Source organism: Pipra filicauda, unplaced genomic scaffold, assembly GCF_003945595.2.
Source record: "Pipra filicauda isolate LSUMZ 115617 unplaced genomic scaffold, ASM394559v2 scaffold14_size4853619_pilon, whole genome shotgun sequence".
In the NCBI taxonomy this organism is placed as follows: Eukaryota; Metazoa; Chordata; class Aves; order Passeriformes; family Pipridae; genus Pipra; species Pipra filicauda.
In genome coordinates, this window is record NW_024103985.1 from 1,263,574 (window position 1) to 1,286,067 (window position 22,494).

Here is a 22,494-nt window from a genome sequence, read left to right on the forward strand (position 1 = left end):
GTCTTTATTCTTTTTCCATTCTTTTGCCTCTGTGTAACCTGTGGCCACAAACCCCTACAGAACTCAATAAAGTTTGTGTGCTGGCAGCACCTCCCCAAGAGGCCACGGCTTGAAAGGCAATTGGAAGTTTTCAGAAGATATTCCAACCCTAGATTCCAACTTTTCCAACCCAGGTCTGTAAGGCTCTCACCCCCCCCCCCCCATATTATCCATGCTGACCTATATTATTTGTGGCACATTTTTAATCTTCCTACTTCTGACCCCAAGGGAAAGGGTTTTAGTCTTTTGCTTGCATCTTGGGCAGCTCCCATGGTTACCTACCCCAGCTCACAAGGACTTCAGCTCTTTGCTGACCCTCCTTCACCTGCTCTGGATGGATGAATTTACAGAGACTGTTGAAAAGTTTGACTTCAATTAACTATCACTAGCAACAACTAAAGGCAGAAAAACAACTACTTTACTATAAAATTGAATCCATATCATTTTGTACAGTATTATACAGACTGAGCAGATACAGGGTACAATTTATGGAAGAAAAGAGGATCTAAAAGAATGTAACATCACTCAGATCAGGTTAAGAGATACTTGACCAGAGAAGGTCAGCAAACCTTCCAAACGTTTTGGATAGAGAACACTGCAGCTTTCTCGGCTGGTGATGACTGGAAACTCATAGTTCAACCTTACACCTCACATCTAAGAATTTTACATCTGTGTAACAGCAAGAAGACTAAGGAATATTAGAAAAAAAAAACTTATGAAGATGGCAGGAGGATTTCTGTGTTGGTCTGTTGTTGACTGTTAAAACATTCACAGCTTCTAACCAGAATGTTTCATTTCAAGAAAGTCTCTTATAAGGTCAGTCATCCTTGAAGAAACTTTGGGACATGAAAACGAATATAAAAGGATAAGGTGGAAATACTAAGTACAAGTACAGTTTTCCAGCACCTCCAAGACTTGCAAAGAAAGTCTCTGAAATAGCTCTCAGCCTCTTTTCTTTCTTTTTTTTTTTTTTTCTATTCTTATAAGCTTTATCTTCTTATACACAAGTTTTAAGTTTGTCTCATTCTAAAATTCACAGAACTTCTCAGGATACAGTTAGAACTATGCTTGGCCTCAAGAATTCACATCTGTTCCTCTCCTCTGCTGTAATGCACAGATAAACATTGCAGATCACTCCAGAAGTGGCAGGTATTTCCCTTGAAATTAATATTCCTTATTCTCTCCTTTACTCTGCAAGTGATTTTTGCTATTTCTGTGTGATTCTTTCTTATTATTCAAGATCTGGATGCTGGATATGAACTAGGTTACCTTTCATTTAGCTGCTTCAAGCTGTTTGCCAGGGAAACATCAACAACTTTATACAGGTCAGATGGGCAACTAACATCTCTATAAAGCAGCTCTGGGGGCAGAATGCCACTTAAAGACCTATTCAATTAGCATTGCCTTTCTCTCTCTCAGGTCAGGAAGCATCTGCAAAGTGCTTTGCTCCCACCCAGGCTGTTATGGTTCTGTACAAAACCTGCATTCCTGCTTGCACTCACCAATGGACAGCTGTTGCTCCAAGAGTTCATACTCAAAATTTGACAAAAGACAGAATATTTCTAGAAGGTGTTAGAAAGCCCTGCCCTCTGATATGGCAGCCACTACTGTACAAGAAAAAGTAGGAGACTTCAAGCCAAAAGACCAGTTTGAAAGCCAAACAATCTCCTTCAGTGTCTCTGGTAAGCCTGGGAATGAAAAATGAAGTGAGATCTGCTAATGGATGGGCATTTCATGGAGCTTTACAGTGTTAGGACATCCAAGACTGATTCTGAGCTTATGCAGCAGTTAATTTATTACTGGGCTAATTGAATAATGCATGAGACCTTCCACCTTACACTACTGAGCTCCCTTTATGATTGCCATCCCACTTCTTGAAGGGCTGTGATAAACCTCTTCATACCTACACTGAAATATTCTGAATGTCATCTTGCATAAGTATTCTGAAATATAGCATGGTGACTGCACATTATTGAAATGTTGCTGAGATTTGGCAAGTATTTAATGGTGCTTTCCATATTTTCCTCTGAATTTTTATCATCCCAATCAATTCAGACTATGATGTAACATTCAGATCTTAATAAGGCTGTAAGCAAGCATTCATTTCCTTTATAATTTCTATTCATTACAGAGCATTGCTAATGCATTTTAAGGCTCTGCTATTAATTCATTTACATTGGCTGTCTTTTTAATTGCCTATTAAGTACCTGAACTCATTTGAGAGATTTACATGGAATTGTTGCCAAAAATGTCTTGTACAACTGCACCAGATTCTTTCTCTGTCTGTCTCTATTGTTTCCATGCCATATTTATCATGGTTACTTTCCTTTTGCACAGCTAGCCTTTCAGCAGCTTAAATCTAAAAGCATTTAAAGTAACTATTCTCTTTAATGATCTTCCTCCATTTCTCTATCTTCTAATACTAAAAAAATAAAAACAAACAACAAAAACCCCCTGCACAACAAATCAACAGGTTGGGTCAGATGTTGGTCAGGCATTAATTATTCACAATGAATAACTGTGTAATCTATAAACAGCATAAACTAAAAATTAAGACTTGACCCTGCAGCCACATTTTTTCCTGCTTAAGCCAGGAGGGAGAACACACTGGCATCCATTTGTCACAGCTGAGTGCTACAGAGATCTGAAAAACAAAAGTTTGACTTCACAGGTTAAACTGAGCATCGCCCAGGAGGTTACAGGACCCAGTGGAAATGAGCAGGAAAACAAGGGGCAGCAAATGAACAGGAAGAATGGAAAGCACGTGGATTTATCCACAGTCAACACCCTACCAGTGTTAGTGCAAACTGAGGAGGGCCACGGCCCAAAACAGAAACCTTTCCTTGGTGATATTTTTAGAAATCCCACGAAGAAACTTTGGCTGCATCGGGATGAGATAGTTTACATAACTGTAAAATATCTTCACTTACTGTCTTCAGTAATGTAGTAACAGGAATTCAAGGTGAAATTCTCTCCTCTACCTGCAATCACTCATCTCTAACAGCTTAATCTGAAGCCAATCTTCAGGGAGAACATCTCTTAACAGCAGAATCACCTCACTAAACTGTGTCTCCAGGTCCTCTGCTCCCTACCAGGTCTTTATGTCAAGAAGTTCAGTAACATCTGACAAAAAAATGTGGAATAACTAGCCTCCAGCTCAAATTCTGAGGCTAAAAGATGAATTTTTCTACCAAGAAAAAATTTAAAAGTGCAAAAATTTTGCAATTCCATGTTGGGAAGAAAATGAGACATTTTTTGCATCCCAAATTCAGTAGAATATTTTCCCAATCATAGCATGTAGTGACATGAATGAGGTTTACCATCTGAAACAGATTAGCCAACAGACCATTCCACATCATATCCTCCAGTTTCCCGAATCCCCAGCCTTGAGTAAGTTGCCAAGAAAATAGAAATAGTTTTGAAGCTGAATCCATCAGAAGTTTCACTGACAGGAAGACATCGCTGCACAACCCTTACACTTTACAAAAAGACATTTTCCAGGGGAAGAATATTCCACTGGAAAATTTGTCTCTCTCTCTCAGTAATTGGCTGATGCCCTGAAGCAGGAGTGCTTATACCTTTTTTCCCCTTCTGTAATCTTATCTAACATAGCTGTGGATGTTCCTATTATCCATACAAATGTCTAATCCCTTTTGAATCCTACTAAGTCCTTATCTGTCCCATAGGGTAAATTTTCTTTGTGTAAAAACCCTGATTCCTTTTAGCCTTTTTAAAATTTGTAAGTGATCCATCTCGCTTGTCCTTGTATTATGAGAAAGGGTAAATAGGAGTTTCCTTCCACCTGCTGTGTATTGTTTTGCATGCTTCTTATACATTCTTATTTTATGGGGTTCTCCACTAGGATAATATTCTTAATCCTTTTCAGCCTCATTTCATAGGGAGGCTGTTTGTTTAAATAGGACCTTCTTCTCCCTTTGGATAGAGAAGGGAATAAAATTAAGAGATCTGAAATATATAATTTGATTCAGCAGAACTGTCATTTTATGCAAGTATAATTCCATTGAAATCAGCATCTCCTAATGTGTGAGGCTTGTCTGTCTGCTCTGTCTGTGCCTGGAATGGCACCATATCATTTTCTGTCCTCTTCTGCATATCAGCTAGCATTTTTATCCTTTATTTTTTTGAAGCACAGCTGTACACTGAGCAGAAGGCTCCCTGCAACCATCCAAAGCAATTCCCAAGTCTTTCTGTGACCTGGTTCCAAATAATTTGGACACTAAGAACACGTCCAAGCAGAAAGCTCTGGGAGAGACAATCTCTGGGCTGATTTCACTGCTTGAAATGTGCTTGGCAAGGAACAGAAGATGGATGAGGGAGGAGGGAGAGACCACATGTGGCTATTTATTTTAAGACATGTAAATGGCTGGCAATACTTTTGTTCTGTAATACTTTATACCAAGTCAAGTTATATTTTATTTTGATGATATCCAGAGCCCCATCTTTACTTGCATTAACAAATGTCTCAGCTACTATTATGTAGTGGTGTGGATAAATGGAAGCTTATTATCCCCACTGTACAGATGAGGTCATGGCACACACGAAGAGCTGATGTTATGCCCCTGGTCTCATAAGACATTTGTTATGAAGGTGGAAATTGAATCTGAAGTTCCCAAGTCACAGTCTGGAACTTCAAACACAAACCACTGTTCCTTATTCCTTAGGGAAAGAAAAGTCAAGCTGAGAAACCAACGTTCCTTAATTTCCTTGTACACCATTTAATTCTCCCATGTCCATCTACTCCTACCAGTCAGGGGGCTTAAAACTGTTTGCTTATCTTCCTTTTTCAAACTTGGTGTCTTTGGGGGGCTGGCACACTAGAGAGAGAGATGTTTAACACGCAGACAATCCACTCACAATGACATGGAAGTTTTAAGGAAGGCAAAATGCTTTAATGCACTGAGTGGCTTCTGAATAGTAATTAATGAACACGCATGAGGTGTCCCAGTAATGCTCAGCTCCACAGAGGAAGCAGAAGCAACAGAGATAAGGCAGCTCTTTTTCAGCCAGCACTGCTGATAATTAAGTGACCTTGTCAGAAATTAGAGATGTTTATTGATTCAGCAGAGAATACATGAGGAGAAAAAAGAAAAGACAAAATTGCCTTTATATGTCAAATCAACTCTAAAACAATCCTGGCTTAAGGTAGAAGAAGACTTAAAAAACCTGCCACCTGAATCTTTATTTTCAGAAGCCAGTATATAATGGAACTAATGTGACAAAAGCTTGAAGAATACCTTTGTGCATTTTTGCATTTTTATATATGCAAATCAAGTAAATGTAGGGCTTAGGGCTCCTTATTTAATAGCTGTACAATAGGAGCATTACTGTGATTTGGCTTGAGAAATGCATATTTCAGGCAAAAGGAATTATTTGTATCAATATTACTACGTAGAGGATGGAGAAGTGTAAAAGAAGAATGATAATACAAATAGGAGCAAGCAATTTCATACTGTTTAAATAAATGGGGGAAAACCGCCTGATGACTGCAATTAATTCATTACTACGTTACAAATTACAGAACTCTGTGGCTGTGCATCCTAATGATTAAGTAGGGCAGTAAATGATAAAGTGCACTGGTGTGGCTATTTTTGAATACTGTGCAGGCTGTGCCTTCTTCTGCTGCCCAGGGCTGCCCTCACCTCCTCACGGAGCCTCTGTGGAGCTGCTGGAGGGGGCAACCAGGCAGGCAGAGATAGTGCTGCCCTGTTGGAAGGATGTAGCCAGGGATTCTAGTCATTTCAAGGATAGTTTTTAAACACTACTTTTCCAAAACTCTCACCGTGTCAGGGATGGGAATGACCCTTCCCCAGGCCCAGAAGAGAACGGGAGGAGCTGCTTGTGGGAAATTATTTGTCAGCACTTACATTGTTCAGCACGTGAAAAGCCCGAGCTCGCTGCTGTGCTGAGACCTTGCTGGCATATGAATAATAATGAGAGGTTTGTTATAAACCCAGAGTGTGATGATGCCAGGCCTCAGGAGAAGTCAGTGGGTGCAAAAGCTCCCAGAATCCCAGATGGATGGACACACAGGGCTCGAGCAGGAGGGAATGGGGTGCTCAGCTGTGCCCTAATGCAGCACCCAAGCAAGGGGAACTGGTCAGTGATGCAAGGAGAGGTTGGCTGCTCATGCAGAAATTAATTGGGTGCTCCATGAATAAATTAATTTGGTGCACCTGCATCAGGTTAGTGGGTGTTCATGCTCAAATTAATTGTGTATACGTGCATAAAGTAATTGGGTGCTCATGCACAAATTAACTGGGTGCTCATGCAGCTATTTTTTCCCCTAATAACACAACTTTTTTAAAACTATACAATGCACCAGGAAGCCAAACTTTGTATCTTTGTCAGGTCACCTGCCATGATAAAGTGAGCTTTTTCTGAACTGAGATATTTAGGGACAGAAAAGAATCTGGGTGTCACATTAATTAAAATGATATATTAATTAATAAACTAATTATGACATTTTCTTGCTTATATACTCCAGAAGCAAATATCATAATTTCAAGTGTTTTTTAAATAAAATCATTACATCTATGCTTTACATAAAAAACTTCATTCAGCTTTAGCTATCACACTATTAGGCTTCTCCAGAATAACCATTTTACCACCTAAAATTGCCTAAATGCAGTTGCAAAGAGCTAAAGCTGGTGCTGGTTGTGTGTCCCCTTTGCAGAGCTGTTTACCCTGAGACACAGCTGAGGGAATGAGGTGCAGCTCAGAGCCCTGCCACCAGCCACCCACCAGCAATTCCCACCTCACTGTTGTGCCCAAGGTCTCTTCAGTAGTACTTGAAAACAACTTTTGAAAAGAAACAAAACAAACGACAAAAAACAACAAACAAACAAACAAACAAACCCCACACAGGGCGCCTGAAAAATGTTTAAGACAAGCAATTCAATGGCCCTGGCAGTACTTGCATTTTCTTAAATGTGATGGCTGTAAAACATACCTGGCAAACTAATAACAGCATGAATTTTAAATGATGCACCAGATCTCTATGAGTTTAAATCAGTGTGGCATAACTAACACTGTTTTCTCCCACATAAAGGTCTTCTGTGCTGTCAACATTTTTTAATATACTTCAGTCTGAATAGAATATTCTTTTGGCAATAGATATTAGTTGGCAGGAAAAATTACTCATGACCTTTTAGCTTATACAAATAATTCAGGCTTCTTTTTTCTTTTTTCTTTTTTTTTTTTGTTTTGTTTGAAGCCTGCACACTTCATCTTCCAGAATCAGTGGCAAAACATAATGGAAATAATTCTATTTTAGCATTCAGGGCTGGGTGGTTGTTTTCATGCAGAATGAAAACAGTGTGCTTTTTTTTTTTGAGCTATAGTCCAAGAGAGAGAATTTCATTATTAGACCATGCAAATTACTAGGCAGCATGTGTGCCATTGGTATCATAATATTTAGGACACTCTTCCTATATTCTGAGTGTTTCTGGCAATTATAAGCAGGCAGGTTCTAACTTGTGGATATTTTGTCCCTCACGAGGCATGGATGGGAACAAGGAGAAACGTTGATTCATGTCACTACCAAACACACCTTTGTGCCATAATATTGTACTGTGGAATTGCCTCTGTGGATTTTGTAGGGTTCTGCACAAGTAAGTTGAAGGAGGGATTAAAAGCCTCAGAAATTCTGGTTTATAGCTCAGTCTCTGCTTCTGATAGAGTAGATCTACAGCTGGTTAATACCAGAGAGCCAGAGGTGGGGAGCAGATGTTCCCTCCAAGACCCAGATGTGCCTGTGGAAGAGGTTATTGCCCCTAAGTGCTCATTAATGACCCTCCTGATCCCCTGGGAGTGGAGTCCACATGAATCGCTTCACTTTTAAGGCAAAAATTAAGCAGACCGTCTCGGATCACCTATTTAAATTATCTAAATGAAACCTTGCAGAGCTTTGCTAACTTATTGGAGAGAGTAAACTTCTGCACAGAAAGTAAAAGGCAAGTAGCTTCAGGCAGTAATCTTTTCTGCCACTGAAGCCAGAAAAAGCAATGTTTTCCCTCCTCAGTTTGGTGTCTGTGTTCACATACCCAGTGGGAAACAGGTCAGAGCCTAAAGTATTGACTCAGCAGCTGGTTACACACCTTGATAAATTAAAAAGTTAGCTCAGTGCTTTACCAAATACTGATTGATCAGCGTTCATAAAGACAGCACTCAATAACAAGTTTTTACTCTGTAGTTATCTTCAGACACTCTGTTTGATCAATGCAGATGGCAATGACACACAGGTGCCATTTGCTCCCATCCTTGGGTATTCCTGACCAAATCTGAAGTGCCTTTTCAAAATATTTACTGTAGTGAATATTCACTGCTTATTGTATTGCCTAGAGATGTGGATAAAGTTGTAAATAAGGGTTAAAAGTAATTTTGTATAAAATTTGGGGGTTAGATATACTTGAATTTGGGCCCTTTGTCCAACTTCACACTTGGCACAGTAAGCAAAACTTACATGAACAGGAGCATAAAATGTGCTTTTTTTGCTGACACCACGTGCTAGTTAACAAGAACAGAACAGAGCTGCTAAAAATTTTAATTTTTCAGCATGTGTGGTCAAGAAGAAGCCAGGATTACCATCAGTTCAGAAATCCAGGGCTCAGCATCACAACTATTTTCTGCTGGCTGCTTTTGCAGTTGCAACACGTCTGTCCTTAGTTCGGTTGCACCACCGGTGTCAGCAGTGGATAATTTTCACAGTTATACAAGGGCTGTTGGAATTGCAAAGAATACAACAGCAGCAGCAATTAGTGCCTGTAAGGGATGGCTGAAAACCCCACAGCAAAACACAGAATTACTCAGATTTCAAAGCACTTTGCATTCATTAAGAACGTAGAGCGAGGCCATTTTTCCATGTAGAAAACAGAAAAGATTTAGATATTTCTACAGACAGTGAAGTCTTGGAGACATGCAAAAGTCTCCATTATAGAGATTTAGTCTCTAGATTTATTTTTCTTGCATATACAAGCACATTTTAGGCAGAAATAACCAAATCTGAGTCAATTTTTTCGTATTAGGAATGCAAAAAACCCTCAAACCAACCCACACCTTGGGCTTTCACCCGGAGTGAAACGTCTTGTCAACATTTCAATAAAATCCAAGTTCTGTGCAGTAGAAACTTGGGCGACAAATAATTTCATTTCAAAATTCAAGACCCACACCCCTCCCAACCAGGCAACCTTGCCCAGCTTGACTAGTCGGTTTTATGTAAGCAGGGGAGAGGCCTTACAGTCACTCAGGTATTATAAAATGCATTCCCTGCTTTTGCCATCTGCTGGAATGAACCACTTGCCACTCATCAGTGTATTTTTCAGGTTAATTAAGTTTTGCAATAGCTCAGCCCTAGGTGAGCAGCCTGACACATTCCATTTATGCTGTACCATTACCACTGGATGGCATTAGTTAGTTGTGCTACAGGGATGGATGTGGAAGGGATCAATTAAATCTGTACAGCTTTTGCCAATAAGTATTAAAGCACTGAACTATGAGTTATCATTGCATTATCAGGTGAGGGCCACTGATATTGCATTTGCCTCACAATGCTAAGGCAGTTTTCATGAACAGACACTGAGAGAATGTAGTGTCTCATGATGTTTACATATAAAAGGAAAAATAACCTTGTCATGTCAGCAACAAGCCATAATACCATAATGCTCCAGATGACTTTTCCCTCACACACTGGCATTTCAACTACTGCCATGATAAGCTTCATAACATATAAATTCCAGTTCCAGCAGTGGAAACCAACATAGGTCAAAGCCCCAGTGCCAGCAACCAAGCTTCAGAGCATTTCCAAAATCCAAAGGCGCTCTAAATTGAGTGTTTCAAACTAAGCTGATTGCTAGATTTCTTTCTCCGACTGCCATGTGTTGGACAGTCACGCCAAAACCCACAATAATCCAGCTGAAAAATAAATACACACAAACACATCCCATTTTTAACCCACTCAGCCAAACCCACATCATGGCACACGACAGTGCTTTGTTCACTGCTGGGATCAAAATCTGTCCTTGTGTGGTGAATTCTCCAGGGAGGACTCAGCTCCCACAGTGTTCCCTCTTTTAGGCTGGAATGCTGAGGGGGAAAAAAAACACCACCTCCTCCAGAGAGACCTGGGAACTCTTTTCTCCCGCTCTTTCCCCAAAATCTCTTCTCCTAAAGGTATTCCCACGAGAAAGAGATGACATTGAGCTCCAGACCTCTTCACTTTCCCCTGAGGGGGACCTCAAATGTGGCTCCATTCCGTGTGTTACTCCAGCAGAAGTTACTGCAAAGTGCACAGAACAGCATAAAATTAAAGGAGGTGGGAGAGCTGCTTTGCTATCAGGTGTTCATCAGAGAATTGAAACCTTGGGAAGTTGCTAAATCATCTCCCAGAATAGCCTTGCCTTTTCCAGGCCAGCTCAGCCATTATCCCAATGATCCAACATGAAAATATGGAAAGGGGAGGGGGAAGAAGAGAAGAAAAAGTTTTAGAAAAGAGAAGCTGGAAAAAAAATCCCCTGAAAACAGGAATCTCACAGCTTCCAAATACAAATATAAAATTTTAAAGAGACATGAAAACACACTGACCTAAAATGTGGTTATTAGGCCAAGTTCATGACTTGTTGACATGACATTCAAGTCTTGGGGTTGGAAGTGCTGCTGCAACAGAATCATAGTAAATAATCTGACTATTTTTGACTATTTCATGCTTTGAGGGAAACATATCCTTTGTGAAGCAGTTTTAAATGATCAATGATAAAATAATGGACTCTTTGCATTGTACCATGGTACAGACTGAGCCGACATAAAACTAATTTCTGCTTGCTCTAAGTCTAACATTTCTTGTTTTGGGATTTAAAAACACCTAAAGTATCAAGAACACAGAATTTGAGAGCATGGCTTTGTTTCTTTATAACCTGTAATTAAAAAAAAAAATTGTTTGGCAGAGAAGTGGGAGGTTTTTTATTTATTGAAGAGGCTCCTTGTTATGTTTCTCTTACATAAGACCTGAGTTATATTGATCAAATCATCATTCTGCTGGATGTTCATTTTTATTAGGTAAGGGCTGACAGAATGATTATTATGAGCAGTTTCTGAACACTGGCACTCAGGATGGTACAAGAAGCACCTTTCACGCTGCAGGTTTCCTCAGATTGCTGCCACAAAGCCTAGGAATGGGCTAATGCAATCTCTTAGTGCCACAAAATTCAAGGGAATTGCCTGGATTGAATGGGGATTAAAGCCTTGCATGAACATGTGGAAAATTTTAGGGCTGGAATAATGTAATGACATTTCTAAGACAGACTGTGAAGGGGCACATCGAGGCACTGGCTGGGATCACTTGGGCCCTGTTCAAGGGAAAGCAGAGGCTCAGGTGGTGGGGGCACAAGTGATGGTGCAACTTGGCTACTGGAAAGATGAATTATGGCAATTCCCAGTGAATTGGGATCTCTCCAGCTAAAGACAGGGAATATGGTCATGAGGAACAGCCCTGATATTGGCAGGGGGCTGGTGGAGCTTTGGCTCTGTGTGGGCACAGAGCTGGGCACAGCTCTGTCAGCCCCAACCCAGCAAGACTTGGGCAGAGAACAGCTGCAGAGAAAGGCTCCTGTGGAGATACAGGAAACAAATCGTCCCTCAGGAGAGGGGGTTTAAAGGATTTTGTTAACAGAGTGAGTGGTGATACAAACATTATCTAAAAATTGCGTAGAACATGAAACAAACACCTGTAAATATCCAAAAATGAGCTATTTAAGGTAACAGCAATTTTGGTGCAAGCACAAGTAGTTACTTAAAGTGACTGTGCATACTTTTAAGCTTCACATTAAAAGAAAACTGTGAATGAGAGAAGTGAAGGTTGAAAATAGCTCTCCAAAAGAAGGCAGAGTCCAAACATCCTGACTAGTGCCAGCAAAACATAAGGGATCCCGTGGTGCAGGTGACTGCAATGGTTGTGGTGTGGCCTCAGGGCGCAGAACATTCCTGGTTCTTGTCAATCTCCAAGCATGAATCTGAAGATAACCTCAAAATGGCAATTTAAGAAAGTCAACGTGCCAGCCTTGTCTGTGGTGCTGCAAAAGGTGCTGAGATTGGAAGCCCCTTTTCCTGCTCATGTTTCTGGTTTTCATCACCCACAGATCACTGGAAAGATTTACTCACAGGCAGCCTGGGGCAGACGGGCAGGAACTGTGGAATGAAATTATATTCAAGTAGGTTTCCTGCAAAAATCCTCAGGTACAATTGTCCAGAATTACAGGTTATGGTAACTGGAAAAAGCATGGAAAAACTGGGAAAGCTGGAGATAGACTCTCTCAGCTAGGCTTTCTGAATATAGCAATGGCACATTACAGTCCTGCTGCCTTTAATGTGCATCTGGAAACCTGTGAGCCAGGATAATTAGAGGGTAAATATACAGGGCTGATAAATCATGAAATATAAATAACAATTTCCCAAAGGGAATGTAAGAGTTATTCAGTCACTGTCATACCCCTACTTTGTTTCAGAGACATGGGTACAACCCCTAAAAACTTTCTGGACACCTTCCCTCGCTGTCACACTTTCTTTTACCTCACATCCAAACAAAAGAGAAAATATAGTAGCAAATATCTCTTCTATAAGAGAATCTAAATGTAATGTATTTATGAATCACATTAATAATGGAATAAGGAACTGATGAATAAGAATGAAAACATTTACATAGCAAAAAGAAGCAGCTTTTACTGTAAATTATTAATAGCCTAATAATGACAATATGAAATAATAATTAACAAAGGCACAGCTATTATCACCCAAACAAGAAATAGCTTGACTTAACAAAGAATCCTACATAACAGATATGCTAATCTTATTTTCCAATTTCTGGAAACATTTTCCGTTACTTTTCAAAAACTCATTATCAAAGTCACAAGTAGGAAACTACTCAAGCAGTGCAATATTTTGGTTGTAAAACAATTTGATAGTTATTATAAAGTTTTTCTCATCTCTCTGTGGGAGAACAGGATGAATTCATTTATGCAAGAGTAATTCCTTCCACAGTCAGTTTGCGAGATGATTTATTTGTGGAGCGGGAACAGACAATAATAAAGCCTCAGATTTAAATAGAGCCTTTCATCCCAAAGGATCCCAAAGTACTTTACAAGATATATCTCTACACAGGAATAACGTCACCCAGCTCTGAAGTGATAGATGGTACCTGTTTAGCAGCACGCACAGAAATGCTCTGTAACAGTTTAAAGCAGGCAGTGAGGAACACCAGAGCCAGCAGAAACCACAGGTGGGATTAAATACACTCCTAATAAGTATATCAAAACTTTTCCAAGGTACCACAGCACACATACTTTTTCAAGAACTACTACACGGTTTTTAAGTCCCTGAATCCATCTCTACTGTTGCTGGTATGCAATTTAGAGAAGCTCCCATCTCAGCAGGACACACCATTTCTATTTTTAAAATTCCTTAAGGCACGACAGTGCTCTTGGAAATGTCCCCACTTGCTCAGAATTGATTCTTCCAGCAATGCACCACCCCACACTCTCCACCCTGAGGAACCCCCCTGCACACATTTGGGTAGTACTTGCCCATCACAAATCCCCAGATTTGTACACTCAAAAGATTTTGGGGAAAAAAAAATATAATTCAGATGACTTCTCCAGGCAACTAATCCCACAGTTTTATTCTTCAGCAACAAATTCCAAAATAGCCCAGGTTACCTAAGAGATGTGGACAAATATGTGATCAAAACCCCACCAAAAACATTAAAGAGCAATTCAGTGCTGAAGCAGCAGGTGAGCAGCAGGTTCCCAGTAATCCTCGTGCTGATAAAATGGGGTGCTAAATAATAGTCACACATAACAAAATTCACCCATTCCCTTGCTTTGCCCTTACTCAAACCCACTGCAGGGAGCCAAAAGGCTTCCAGTGACTTGACTGGCTTTGGGCCAGGTGTTGTTTCCTTTTTCAAGTCTATTGGGAAGGAGAAAGTTCTTTTTGCTCTAATTTTTTTCCATTTTATCATATAATACTAGATTATAATTTTTGGCCAGGAGTTGCTCCATCCACCCCAAAGGACTCATTATGAAGCCCCCACAGCTGCCAACAGCAGAACTGAGCACAGCCAGGACTGTTGCTTACAGACACTTGATGACAGCACTTTAAAAACACCAGCAATTTAATTCAGGACAATTTCTGCTACACTTGCTAAACATTTTTAATGACACACGAGTAGTAGGTTGTGCAGTCTTTCAAAAAAAAAAAAAAAAAAGAAAGGAAACAAGGATCCCACACACAGAGTTGCTACAGCACTGAGGTTTCCCATTGAACAATTATTTAGGTCATAAGAATTACAGACAGGGAATTTAAGCATGGATTAATAAAAAAGCAATTTCCACTATCAGTGTTTTTCAGTGTGCTTGATAATCCTTTGCTTTTTATGAGATATAACTACCCTCACCCTCGGGTCAATACCCAAATGGTTTGCATAAGGCATACACAGGATAATAAACTGGAGTTGCCATTTCCTGATCCTTGTTTAGTCCTAAAGCAATCTGTTATGTGACAGTCCCGCACTTGATATAACATCAACTTCAGTTTACTTCACAAAATTTACAATTTCTTGCTCAGCAACAGTGATCTGGGCGTTTCATTTGGGTTTATTCTCTACATAAAGAATTATTCTTTCCGTGGCAAAGTGTGGAAAAGGTTTGTACAAACAATTATTCTCTATGTGGCACTTGGAAATATAGTTTAGGAGTGATTATGGTAGTGCTGGGTTAATGGTTTGAATAGATGACCTTCAAGGTCTCTTCCAACCTTGATGAGTCTGTGATTCTGTGAAACATGGTCCCTTTCTGAACTCTGCACCCTGCAGCATTAATGTCCTTTTTGAGACACACTGGGGTGCACACATACCCCAACTAAGAGGGGGAATGAACCATTCAAGCGTGGAGCAAACCACAAGAGCTGTCCTGGCACAAAACATTAAACTCCAACTTGTGCACATGCTTGAGTTTCATTCACAGGACTCTGCTCCTACACATGGCAAAATGCAGTAGAAGCAAAGAGCCTTTATATATTCACAGCACATGGTTCAAAAAGTACAACCCACGCATTTCTTGTTTTCCACAGCTAAGTCCAGAGAACAGCAATTCCATTTCTTAGCAACTTCTAGAAATGTTTCTAGAAATGCTTCCACCCCATGGTAACAACAAAGGAGCTTCCAGACATTTGGAGGAGCCAGAATCACCCTCCACTATGTATCTTCAGACTGAAAATTTGAGCTTTCCTTCCAAACCTTTCTCTTTCTCCCTCTGTCTCTCAAGGAACGGACACATTTTCAGCAGCAGATGTTCAGTAAAGGTCACTACATTTTTAAGCATGAGCAGAATCATCCAGCAAAGGATGAGATGCAATGCTAAGTGTTCCCTGACAAAATGTAATTAATTACTACAGTCTTCCTTGCCTAAGATTACATTAAAGAATATTTTTTGAATTCTTGCAAATCTAAAGAAAGCAAAGTTGTGCAAAAGGTTTGTACAAGGGATGGTCAGTCAAAGCCCTATTTATCAAAGGGGAAACCTAAAACTTGCTGGCAACAGCTGATGTAAGAGGATTCATTAAGGTCAGGTTTGAAATTTATGGTAACTGGCCATCCCTAAACGTTTCTAAGTTGACATATTTGAGTGATTATGCACAATTGGTGGATTTTTTCCAGACAATTCATTAACTACAGCAACAGACTTTTGCAAGGACACAGAGACATTTCCATTCAGAGGAGTTTTATGACACTTGATTGGCATTTCTGGACAGTACTGCAACATAAATATGTAAATGTAAAAACATTATTTTTCCATCATAATGGTGCAAAACCAGGACTTCTGTGGATGTCTTTTCCAATATCTGCATAAAGTAAGGCTGTGGGTTTCCAGCATACAAAAATACTGTGTGCTACAGTTTAGGAAAGAGAAGTATAGAGTATATAGAGAGAAGCTCCTTTATTAACATACCACTACTCATCTCCAGCCCATTGGCATTCTCATTTCTTGGGAAAACAACATTCCTGGTGGTTTGAATTGCCATGGGAGATTTAATCACCCTCAGACTGAAACACCTCATCCAAAAAACTAAGAACTCCAGCACTAATAAGCTCTTAAAATGGATGGAGATACTCTTTGCAAATTGATTTAGAGTGTTACTCACTTAGAAGAAAAAAATAAATTATACAATGCCATTAAATGTTGAGCAGCAGCGTAAATGTCTGGGTTCCAGCCACTTCCTACTATGATGAGAACAACAGAAGACAATTTTTCCTTTATATTGATGATTCCCAATGAGTTTCTCCAGTGAAATCAAAGCATGAAACCCAAGCAGGCACATGCTATCAATCCTGGGAACCATCAGAGGTGTCTGGAATTGTCTACCAGACAAAGTTGTTGAGGCAAAAACATCGGGGTCATTAAAAATCATGATAGCATCTTGTGGTTAATGGAGTACTACAGAGAAAGGAAATGAGCCTTGAGAAGCTGAATGCCCTTTACTCAATCCCCAAACATTATTTCTTCTTGTCCTTATGTTCTAAATTAATATCTTGTTTTCCAACCGGTGTAGCATTTCCATTACAATCACATGCCACTTCGGTTTAGCGGAATCATTAACCAAGCTATTTACATTAATTACCAGGCAACCCATTCTCCCAGTACCGCTCCTAATTCCCTCCTCTGAAAGGTCTTGCTGCGAGGAAACGCCGCCTATCAGCGACATCCCGAAGGTGCCATTAGTGCTGTTGCTGCCCAGCCTCTAATGAGCACCCCCGGAGCTGCAGAGCAGAACGAGCCCGCTTGGATCAGCCGAGTGATTTTCAACTCACCACAAACAAGCACTTGGAGCATCACAGCACAGTTACACCGGGCAGAGAGCAGGAACGAGCACTGAGATAGGATGAGACAAGAAGTTGGCAGGGTCTGTGCAGTCCTATGGACACCTCCATCCAACTGTGTCCACTTCTGGGCCCTCAGCTCAGGAAGGACGTGGAGGGGCTGGAGCAGGTCCAGAGAAGAGCAACGAGGCTGGGGAAGGGACTTGAGCACAAGTCCTATGAGGAGAGGCTGAGGGAGCTGGGGCTGTTCAGCCTGGAGAAGAGGAGGCTCAGGGGAGACCTCCTCACTCTCTACAACTCCCTGACAGGAGGGGGGAGCCAGGTGAGAGTCGGGCTCCTCTCCCAGGCAGCGATCAGTAAGACAAGAGGGCACGGACTTAAGCTCTGCCAGGGGAGGTTCAGGTTGGATATATTAGAAAGAAGTTCTTTCCAGAGAAGGTAATCAGGCATTGGAATGGGCTGCCCAGGGAAGTGGTGGATTCTCTGTCCCTGAAGGTGTTTAAGGTGAGACTGGATGTGGCATCAGTGCCATGGTCTGGGAACCACAACGGGGTTGGATCAAGGGTTGGACTTGATGATCTCAGAGGTCTTTTCCAACCCAGCTGATTCTATGATTCTATGATTCTATGATTCTATGATTCTGTGATCCACAAGCACAGGACATTCCGTAGCCACTCCGTAGCTGGTGTTTAGGTGCTGATGGCACAGTGGTTATGTCAGAGCTCACCTGAGGCACAGATTTTTCCTGGTAGTCACAGGGATTTTTCCCAGACAAACAAGCAAGCAGTCATTGCTGCAATTACTCTGAAGGTGAAGAATCGAGCTCCAACACACCCAGCAAGATGATGATTTTCAGAGCAGCAAAGCTCACAGGCTGTAACCTGATTCTGGGGCAGTTGCAGACGAATCTGCCGTGTGATGGAAGCACCACTGGGAAGCATTCACCAGCTCCTAGCACGGTGTAAATTGCCAGTAGCAACCACTGATTACTGTGAAACAAGGTTCCAAGGGCTCCTGGTTTTTCAGGGAAGGCTGATAGAGCAGTTGGAAGAAGAATAGCAGACAGGATGTTTCGTATTGGAGCTACAAAACTACAGTCATGACCTTTCTCAGGATCTGTTTGAAGATGTTACAGATTAAACCAATGTAAGATTTATTTCTACAGCCAATTTTTAAATAAAAATGATGTTTCAAGTACATATTAAGTATTATTAAATATCATTCAGAAAAAAAATTATAAAAATGGGGACAGAGTTAATTTATATTGTAACCCTGCCCTGCATTCTGGTTCTTAACTCTGATTGCCTATCTACTCCTAAACACTCATAATTAAACTTCTGAAAATATAACTACTTTTTAATATTTGGAATGTGGTATTTTATATCTTCAGGATTGATCTACCTCCTTGAATAAAGGCTAGGATGTATCGTGCAGGGCTCAAACTCATCTGCTTCCAAAGAAAAGAGAAAGAGATTGAACTGTTTTTCCAAATGAAAAATTGATGCTGCCCATCCCTAAGAAAAATTGCCTAGACAGAAATTGTGAGACCGCTCTGATAAGGCTTCAATCTAGTTTTATATATATATATATATATAAAATAAAAGTTTTATATATGTTTATTTTTAAATATATATATAAATTTATAATAAAAGTATATATATATATATATATATAAATGTGAAAGTAGGAACTAGACTGTTTTGTCTAAAAAAAACCCCTCCAACTGTTTTCCTGGAAGTAAATTCCACTTTCCAGTAGATATACTGTATGCACTACACATTAGGTCTGGGGTTTATATTATACAGTTACAGTACTGTTATCACACCACGTGTTAAGTGATAATGTCAAGCAATAAGGAATTATTACACCAATCTCACTTTCTGTTTCACTGTCTTGTAATAGCAGCAACTAACACACAAATCAGTGTTTCAGTCCTTGTAGGCTTTGACTTTCCCTCCTCCCTTGCCTGTGCTTAGCTGGCCCTGACAACACTTGCTGCCTGTGAAACTATGGGAAAAATACATTAATTTAAAAGTTAATGCTTCCTCCACCTTTCCCCAACCTGCCTTTTCTGGAGAGTTATCTCTATTTTGTACAAAGTGAACTCCATACAGGTTTCCACCGGGGAAGGGCAGAGGGCAATAGGCATGTGCAGACTTTTGAGAGTCCCTCCCAGCCTTCAGCCTTGCCATGTGTGAACTCTTTGCTAACCTGAGCTGGTCAAAGGTGATATTTGTAGCTAAAGAGAGCTCAGAAGAGCCCGAAGCAACGACAGAACAGACAACACAGCCCAAAGTAATGCAGCAAGTGTTGATTTCCAGTCCCAAAAATCAGCTTTGATCTTTAGTGAACTGCATGAACATTACAGGACAGGGAAGGACTGAACAAAAGAGCCAGTTAGTTCAGCTATTGCAGCAGCTCACACAGCACAGGCAGGGAATTCCAATGAAGCCAAAATCTGATGATTTACTTAAACCTCATGTGTCCTCACCCATCTGTTCTGCACAAGGACTGTATGACCATCCTGGTGTGACACAGCCTCAAGTTCAGCACTATGTTGACTGAAGGAAGACAAGACCACAGGGTCACTATTTTTATTCACAAGTACAGAATTTTACCATACTTTCACGGATAAGAAAGCTAAAAGAAACTAGTCTGTCTGTTTATTTTGTTAAAAATAGAATGCAGCCTGCAGGGGTTCCCTTAGGGCTTTCTGTTTGGTTTTAGGTTGTTTATGCAGCTTTTTGACTACACCAAGCCTTCTGAAACAAAACAAAATGAAACAAAATGAAACGAAACAAAATAAAACAAAAACAAACCAATGAACAGACACACAAACAAAAAAAAACCCCAAAAAACCCCACCCCAAATCTAAAACCGCCTTCTTTTGAGTGGTGGAAAATGAACCAAAGTCCTTGGTAAGTCCTTTTAATGACTTGCAGAGGGTAGGGGTAACTTTATCAGTCAAATATGTTAAACACTGTAAAAAAAATTATCACATTCATTTGATAATTTGATTTGAGATCTACTTTCCATAAAACTTTGCTCGGTGATCATATTTGCTATTGCTGAAGTTATTAATCATACAATTTCTTAATAAAATACTGTAAAATGCCTCATTCTGCTGTCCCTCTAAACTTACTGAACACTGACATGAAATCAGTTTGCTTTTGTTTCTCTAAACCTCTCCTGGTATTCTAAGGCTTACTGAAAACCAACAGTAATGGCCCAGGGTTTCTTGGGCAACCCTTCAGGAGTTGAAGATGCAGCCAAACCTGATCTGCCAATTTAAATATGACAGTTTTATTGCCTGCTGTTTAGCATCTGCCACAATTATTGCAGCTATAGGAAAATATTTTACCATTATAAGAGAATTTCTCATCTGTGGAAATATTTCTGCACAGCATCTAGCAAAGTGTTCTTACACAGTCTCCAATTATTCAAATTTTTAGTCTTAATTCTTTCTCTAAATCAATGTGACTCATAATTATTTTAAGCTTTATGAAATTACTTATTTCAGAAGCAGTGCTATACATTCCATGACAGATTTGGACTTTATTCTGTTTGCATATTACAAATATAATGCAGCTAGAATCATCTCCTCCTAAAACACCAGGATTTTTCAGTCCTCTAATATATCAGCCTTTTGTTCCCAACATCCTAATTTTGTGCTAAATGTGCTCTTGCTTTTCACCATTTTTGCTGTCAAGTGTAACATTGTGGCATCGAGCTCATGTTGAGCATTATCCAGCCAAATGCCCGGACTGGCAGCTCTCCATGGCACAGATAAAGGCTGTGTCAAGTGTGCATCCCTTTTTTCTGGGACTCACTCGGCCTCCTGCAAAACTTCTCAAAGACATCCACACATCCCTCTCCTCCTGTGTCCTCTGTAAATACCCCGTGGAGCATCTTGCAGTGACATTAAACCGTGTGTTCATCCTCATCAGTGCCTCCCTTTTGATAATTTGAAGAGCTCCCAGTAGGATCACAGCTCTTCCCTCGGCCACAGGGATCCAGCACACTGCCTGTTGCATACTTAGGGGTTTGCTTTTTTCCATTTTTGCTAACTGAACAGTTCCCAACAATCATTATCCACCTTTTCTGTGTATACCTTCCCATTTATCTCAGGATGTTCCCTGTGGAAGCTGGAGAACCCTACGGAATTGCTTGACTTTTTTACCACTTTTTTCATTCACATTGCTCAGACATGTCTAATTTCTTCTGATCTGCAGAGGCAAACCCTGAAACTTTCAAATGGAATCCCTGGATCCTCCAGGCTTTGACATGGAGCTCCCTCAGTGGTGACGAAGAGAAAGCAGAATTCCCTCAGGGGATGCCTTAAATTCGGTGTTTCACCTTCACACCTGGCAAGCACAGTACAAATCACGTGGCTTTTGTGCACATGGAGGTAAATAGAACTCGAAGCAGAAGAGTAAATTTATTCCTAGGAAATCTCAGGTTAAATCAGGGACTGAATGTGCTTTGCCATTTTGGGAGGTTCTGTAAGCATCATGCATTAAACCCAGAGAATTGTGGATTTTAAGCTGGGCAGAAGAAGAGAGGGTAATTCTTAAAGAGTGTTATTTGCTTCTGCTCCAAGTGATTGAGCACAGCAGAGATCCACTATTCCCTGAGAAAAAATCTAAGTTCTCTCTCAGGCCAGAAGAATTCCATCAAAATTCAGTGCCTGTTATGAACTGACAGATTTGTCAGACAAACACAAAGATAATGGGAAAGAAAAACCAACTCGATAGTTTTGTGTAATACAAAATTTGCATGCAAACCTCGCTTAACACTCCTCCTTCAATCACAAGGGCATGTAACAAACAGGGTGGACAAGTAGCGATTAAAAACACAAGTAAATAAAAATATGCATCCCTTGACATTTTGAAAAAACCCACAGATGTCACATCTATATAATTATTGTGCCTTAAAATGGACCATGCTGCAAGTGGAAATGAGAAATGGCATTTACTTACTCATAGTTTTAATAACATATGCAGATATTGTATAATGGGTGTCAAATGCCATTTGGCTCAGCAGAATCTAATTAATCTTAGTTCTTTCCACCATATCCTCTGCTATGCATATTCAGTAATATGTGTATTATGGGCAGAATGTTTTGTAGCTGTCAGAGTTAACTTGGCAAATCTTTAGTTTCTACTGCTTTAACAGTCCTAGTTATTGTCAGGCCTGATTCAAGGTGACCATCAGCTCTAACTAGTCTTACACCAACCCTTCAGTTGCCAATATGAAAAGGGGGTAGGACAGAACTGCCACTGACTTCCGAGAACAGATGAAGTGCTCAGGATCTCGTACACCAGGCTCTAATGGAAGAAATTTGATTTTCTTTTCCATGACTGTTCTACAAACAGAGAGCCCAGCTGCCTAAAACAAAGTTAGAGCCATGCCTGACACGATTTCATTTACCAGCAGACAGGCATTGTTAGCATCTTGCTGGAATAGCTGGGCTCAGAGTCAACACAACAGGGATGTGGTTCCGTTTCTCTTCCTTAACCTTCTGCAAGTCACCTCACTAGTTCCTGGGCTTTTATGTAAATAAAAAGGCTGCA

The 22,494-nt window shown here is 40.3% G+C and overlaps 1 long non-coding RNA gene across 1 annotated transcript in view; it reads right to left on the bottom strand.

Moving 5' to 3' along the window:
• Positions 1-19,588: 19,588 nt before the first annotated feature.
• Positions 19,589-22,494, bottom strand: part of LOC120322481 — a 42,569-nt gene continuing 39,663 nt past the window's right edge. Inside the window, exons 4-5 of the long non-coding RNA XR_005562634.1 lie at positions 21,102-21,285; positions 19,589-19,683 (exon numbers count right to left, since the gene is read on the bottom strand). This is a non-coding gene — a long non-coding RNA (uncharacterized LOC120322481). The remainder of the gene's footprint in view (positions 19,684-21,101; positions 21,286-22,494) is intronic.